Source organism: Schistocerca piceifrons, chromosome X (genome assembly GCF_021461385.2).
Source record: "Schistocerca piceifrons isolate TAMUIC-IGC-003096 chromosome X, iqSchPice1.1, whole genome shotgun sequence".
Taxonomy (NCBI): Eukaryota; Metazoa; Arthropoda; class Insecta; order Orthoptera; family Acrididae; genus Schistocerca; species Schistocerca piceifrons.
This window is the reverse complement of record NC_060149.1, coordinates 611,994,664-612,001,659: the sequence shown is the minus strand read 5'-3', so window position 1 is coordinate 612,001,659 and position 6,996 is coordinate 611,994,664. Positions and strand designations below refer to the sequence as shown.

General features: G+C 38.4%; 1 non-coding gene across 1 annotated transcript; it reads right to left on the bottom strand.

Moving 5' to 3' along the window:
- Positions 1–5,549: 5,549 nt before the first annotated feature.
- Trnas-cga lies at positions 5,550–5,624 on the bottom strand. The gene has a single exon. It is a non-coding gene; the product is annotated as a tRNA-Ser (tRNA).
- Between the last annotated feature and the right edge of the window lie 1,372 nt (positions 5,625–6,996).

Sequence of the window (6,996 nt, the reverse complement as noted above, 5' to 3'; positions counted from 1 at the left end):
GACACATTCACTTCTGAGAGAGAGCACACTTATATTTACATAACATTGAACATTACAGATAATAATTCTATTGATTTAATAAGAAAGTCCCACACCCTTACAGAAAACATGAAGGGGAAAAAATGTGGACACAGCAAGACCTTTAGTTATGATCTTCTGAAGGCTGTAATTGCTGGTATGCTATTATTCCATGTCATGCTGTCTAGGTGGGTACCACGTTTGCTGATCCTATGCTCCCTTACATTTGTTTGACTTTGGTGTGACCCCTCCATGACAGTGTGGCCCATTGCCACACATTTGTGTTTCCATAATTATTTGGTGTCACCTGAAGATGAAGCTTTAGGCTTCAAAACCAGTTGTACAATAAATAAGATTTACTAGCAATTGGAGTGGATTTTTTAGTCTAAGATTTCTTTGTGTCACAAAATACCACATTCGTATTCACCAAAGGCACTGCTAACCATGACATTGAGTGCACTAAAACCATCATCTCGAAAAGGAAGACCTGAAAGTTGGGAAGCTGCAATACAGCTTTACTTTATTGAAAGGAATTTTGATAGCATTATAGTAATCTTCTCAAGCATAAATGAGCCATGCAGGTTGTGGTGAGCCATTGTCATATGGGTCACAAATACTCAAACATTATAAGCATTTTGGAGCTTACTAAAAAGTTAATGTTCAAAAAGCAAAACATTTTTCTTTTTTAAAGGTGAACCTATTCAAGCTGATCTTCAAAAATTTAATATTCAATCCTAAATATACAAATATACATACAGGCCTTATAATCCTTAATGATTCAGTTAGTTAATTGGTTACAGCATGAGAGTGGTTCACCATAGTTATCCTATATGACTAAATTTCATCTTGTACTTAGCCAAAAGAATCACAACATGGAAGTGAAAATCTCTCTGTTCCACTCAAAAAGTTTGCGTGTGAATTATACTTCTGCTTCAGCATACCTGAAAGTGACCTCACCAGTTATGATCTGTTGGGAAATACAAATAAAGTAGCTGAACAAACTGGAGAAAACATACATTCCCAATGTATAATGGTAAAGGAATGCAAAAGTGTCAAACAGAAGTCAAAATTTCAGAATTATCAAGATTATTACAAAGAGATTAGAAGTTATGTGTAGGAATACCAGTAGCCCTGGAAAATGTGGCTAGAATGTTATAAATTACTTTAGAGGCAGTAAGGATGTATTTTGTGACTTCATTATTATCCATAAAACGAATGTCATAAAATGTCAATATCATACTGCAAATGTTTTTTAGGATTATTATTATTCAGTTGCAAAATCTATCATGACTGCTTTTAATAAAGTCCAATATAGGTACGGCATTAAAGTTGAATGCTGTATTTACCTTTCTGTAACTGAAAGTAAGGAGATAAAATAAATAGTCTAGTCACTAAAAGACTCCTAACTATGATGGACTGTTCATCAGCACATTAACAATATTCATGTACATATCTGAAGCAGTGGTTAAAACTATATATAACCGTGTTGAGAAGTTTCCCCACGTAGAGGCCAAAAAAAAAAAAAAAAAAAAAAAAAAAAAAAAAAAAAAAAAAAAAAAAAAAAAAAAAAAATCTGGGCATGTCTCTGATTTTCAGAGAAATTGAAAAATTCAGAACTGCCTCATGCTGTAACTCTTCTAACATCCCATTTGGGAAATATGTTCTGGTTTATTGACTAAGCTGAACCTTTGGGTGCTTATGTATTTTCATTTAATCACCACTCATGGCTGCTATGGTGGAATTGACTATTGTGTGTCTGAGCTGTTGCCACATCTCATTCTGGGAATTTTCAAATGCATTTCCTTTTATATGTTGTACCAACCAAAGATGACAATTCTACAGTTTCACCTTCTGGAGGAGGTTGAAAAACTTATACAACATGAAAACATTATCAGATAAGTTTCAGTAAAACATTTTAATAACAAAATATCTTCAGAAGATACCCACATAAAGTTTTGTATTGATAAAACATAACACAATTTCAGAACACAATAACTGCACTTGACATAAAATAACAGTAGGGCAGTTCATTGCAACTGTTTATAGTTCTTTTACTGAGTAATACTTCCACCCAGAAATGTTCTCAGTCAAACATCACAGTAGTCAAATGTCACTTTACATTTAACTGCGAACTTTAGTATTGTGCTTTGACCAAAAAACCAGCTTGGTGCTGCAGGGGAACTACAATGTGGCTGCACTCTTATGTTAGACTTCCAGCAGCAGCAGTGTATGGAACTTCTTGAGAGCACGTCTCCATTGACATCTCTCATTTTGGGCTGTGTCTGGTGCTGACTGTCTTTAGCTTGAGATTTTGGCATGAGGTCCCCCCTAGACCATGTGCTCTTCAGATGACACCACATATCCTGCTTTCACTATCTCCTTCACTAAAGCTGCCAAGTCTCTAACCCTAGATTTCTGTATTTCCTCCTTCTCCTCCTCATCAATCTCCCCTACCCACTCCCCCCTCCCTCCCTGCCCCCTGCCACCACCACAACATGAGTACCCACAGGGCATTATGTCTGTAATACTTGAGGTAATATCTCCTCTTCAATGAATTGTGAGCACAGACAAAAAAAACTGATGTGTTGTGTCTGACTCATGTTGTAGCTATGAATCTGATTCTTCTGGCCATTTTTTGCAAGTGAAAATCCACGCATACATAGTGTGAGGCGGTGTGTTTTTGTGTAATCATTGATATTTGTTGTTATAGATATCATAACTGATGAGCTGGAACAAAAGGAAGAAATGCTTGGAGATGAGCATATTCAGTGTGAGAGAAAGTGACTCCCTCACTATTCAGTTCTTTGAAAATAGTTAGCAAATACACCAGTGAGCCATAACATTATGACCACCTGTTTAATAGTGTGTTGGTTCATTTCTAGAACACAATATAATGTTCAGTCTGCATCTGTACGCCTTTGATCTCTACCACAGATTGATAGCATTATAGTAATCTTCTCAAGCATAAATGAGCCATGGAGGCTGTGGTGAGCCATTGCCATATGGGTCACAAATACTCAAACATTATAAGCATTTTGGAGCTTACTAAAAGGAAGCCAAGATTAATGTCTCCCATGGCATAATACTGCTCCCACTGGCCTGTGGCCATTCTGCAGCGTGTTTTTAAAGCAGTCGTTCACCTAGCTGATGAGATACATGGGCATAACCATTGACATGGTGCAGGAAGAAATGTGATTTATTTGGCAAAGTGAAATGTTTCCATTGATCCACAGTCCTAACTTTATTGTCCCAAGTGCAATGCAAGGTGTAATTAATGGTGTTGATGGGTCACCAAGAACATGTGGGGGTCATCCATTGAAGAACCCAATGTTCAGTGTGCACTGAACAGTGTGCTCTGAAAAGCTTCTGCCAGCACCTCCCTGTCCTGCTTTCAAGAGCAGGCAGTCCTCAATGTTCAGTACTGAGAAGTGGATTTCCAACACCTTGTCATCCAATTGTGGTTCCTTTGTCCTTAAGCCACTTTCCACAGATGCTCACTTGAGTAATACACACACACAGATGATGAGCTTCACTGTTTCTGAAGTCAATGTACCCAGGTGCCAGGTCATAAAAATCTGCACTTTGTCAGAGTCACTTATGTTAGTAAATTACCCATTAGCAGTCTGTATCATTGATACAGTGATTCTCCATTTTTCACTGCTACGCCTGTGTACTTTCGTCCTCACATCACATGCCCACAACACTGCCAGGCAACATACTTTCTTGTGTTGGCAGGGGTAATAATGTTTTGGCTCATAGCTGTATATGCACTATGCTAATGTACTGTAAGTAGGTAATATTGTGTTGTTCACAGCAATACACCTGTTTTTTCTCTTATAGTGGATTTTATTTTGCACAAAATTTTCAATTATGTTTTTACAGCAAGTTTTGATTTGATTTATTGAAATGCTTAGAGAAGCTGACCAATATAATGTAACATAACTTGTTTTATCACATTAGGAAGAACTGAACAAGCTAATGAGTTAATGTGTGCTCTTAGTTGTAAGTTGTCAGTGTTAGTTAAGTTTAAAATATTTGAAGATTTCATATATTTCTGTAAAAAAAATTCCATTCTGGAAAGTATTGGGAGTTATCAAAGATAAAACACAGATGTCAAAAATGAAATCACTGGAGTAATGTTGAGGAAACCAAAGACATGAAAGATGACAAATGTCAGGCATTTGATTGCTGCTAGCTACAGGCAACCCAGGCAAAAGGAAATACGAATCACCATAACCAGTTCAATGCAACTGTGAATCTAGGTAAAGACTTCTTACACAGTAAGTTACCTCTATTGTCAAAAACTGTCATTGGGTTGAGCCCATACCCATCAACTTTAATATGACAGTTTTGTGTGAACATGTTTCTCCATTCTCGAAGCGAGTGTGATGTTTCAAATCTCTCCAGGTTACTTCAGTCTCCAAACATGTGAAAACATATTATATCTGTTAAAAAGGGCTGGAAATCACAACACTACAGATCACACTAAAACAAAAAATGAGTAATACATTAAGACCCAACCAAGGCTGAGGCTAAAGATGTAAATCTGTTAACCACTCATGCCATTCTTGAAACTTGTGTCTGTATCCTCTACCTACTTGAACATACTGATCTGCTTTGTCACAGGTATTTTTGCCCAATTAGAAAAAAACTTCAGGTTATTATCTGCAGTCTCACCATCAAAGTGGTTATAATTAGTTACTTAATACAGTGAAACTTCATTTACATGTTTTTCAAAGGACTACAGAAAAAAAACATATAAGTGTAAAAAACATATATATATGAAATATAAGCACCATACTATCAAATTGGTAAACACAAATAAAAAATCTGTTAAATAAAAAGTTACATTCTACAAAACATTATATAGGGTTATTAGGTACCATACTTAACACAGATATAAAGAAAAATGTAAACCTCTACACAAAAGAAAATTTTGTAAAGAAATCCACAATTTTTGCTTGTTTTTTTCTTTGACGTGGAAATAGTGTACACTGTGCCCTCAAAATGGTATAACTCTGTCATTATTTCATCAGAAAAATTGTGGCACATCACAAGTTGTTTTATTATTTCTATCACATTTATTGCATCATTAAACATCATGGCAGAATGCTGAGGCTCTTCTGTATCATCCTCATCATCAGTTTCATTCCTCATCCAGGTCCCACGATGCACATTGAACTATCTCAGCGATAGTCATAGGTTCTGTTGTGATGAGGTTTTCATCAATGTTCACGTAATCCTCAAATGATGCCCACTGTTCAAGATGATTCCATTCTTCTTCATTAGGTGAAATATGGTCAGTATGATCATTTCCACTATGATCATAGGCTTCTTTCTCAAACTGGGCTTTTCTGAAACAGTTCCAAATGGTATCGTCTGAAACAGTGTGCCATGAAGCTGCAATGTAGTGCATTGCCTATTATAAGAAACAAATTCATTAATAATTTCTCAAAGTGTTTCCAGAATGAGATTTTCACTCTGCAGCAGAGTTTGCACTGATATGAAACTTCCTGGTGGGTTAAAACAGTATGCCAGACCGAGACTCGAACTCGGGACCTTTGCCTTTCGCGGGCAAGTGCTCTACCAACTGAGCTACCTAAGCATGACTCACACCCCATCCTCACAGCTTTACTTCTGCCAGTACCTCGTCTCCTACCTTCCAAACTTTACAGAAGCTCTTCTGCCAACCTTGCAGAACTAGTACTCCTGAAAGAAAGGATGTTGCGGAGACATGGCTTAGCCACAGCCTTGGGGATGTTTCCAGAATGAGATTTTCACTCTGCAGTGGCATGTGTGCTGATATGAAACTTCCTGGCAGGTTAAAACTGTGTGCCGCACTGAGACTCGAACTCGGGACCTTCACCCTTCGTGGGTAAGTGCTGTACCAAAGGTCCCGAGTTTGAGTCTCGGTTCGGCACACAGTTTTAACCTGCCAGGAAGTTTCATATCAGCTCACACTCGGCTGCAGAGTGAAAATCTCATTCTCGAAACGTCCCCCAGGCTGTAGCTGAGCCATGTCTCTGCAATATCCTTTCTTTCAGGAGTGCTAGTTCTGCAAGGTCGACAGGAGAGCCTCTGTAGAGTTTGGAAGGTAGGAGATGAGGTACTGGCAGAAGTAAAGCTGTGAGGACGGGGCGTGAGTGGTGCTTGGGTAGCTCAGTTGGTAGAGCACATGCTGGCGAAAGGCAAAGGTCCCGATTTCGAGTCTCGGTCCGGCACACAATTTTAACCTGCCAAGAAGTTTCTCAAAGTGTTCTTTGACTCCAGTAGCACAACATGAAATAAATGGCAAGTAAAAATCTTACCTGTAAAATGTTTATTTTCATTTCTTCCTTTTTTTATGTCTACACACCTAATGGCATGCTGCATGAGCATTTTGCGATAATGCAACTTGAAATTATGTATTACTCAAAGGTCAAGTGGCTGGAGCATCATAACTTGTGCACGCTGTGGATATTTCACCAAGACACAAATAAAAGTATGAGTGAGAAAAAGGTATAAAAAATGTATAAGTGAAAAACTTATAAATGAAGTTTTACTGTATCTTGGAATAATACTTGTCCCTCCCCTCCACCCCGTCCCTCCTCTCATTGCTGTGTACCCTTTTCGCCATTAGCAACAGCCACTCTCGGAAAAAGACTGGATTGCATACTGCTTCAATTTTTAAATTTGTGGAGGTAATGCTCGCTGCTCTCCTGGTGTCCAATAAGCCACGTGTGCCTTCTGGGCCCTGCCAAATGGCAATAATTTCAGGGAGCTTCATCTTTGTTGGGTGGGTATTGGTTTGATGAACCTGCGGCTCCTGAGCTGGGAAGCAGTTAAGTTTTCCAGTCCTCTGTGATGTACAATAATCCAGAACACTATGACCAGCTACCTGAGGGCTGATATGTCCACCTTTGGTGTGGATAACAGTGGCAACACATCATGGTATTGAAGGAGTGAGGCCTGAGTAGGTAGCTGGAGGGAGATGTCACC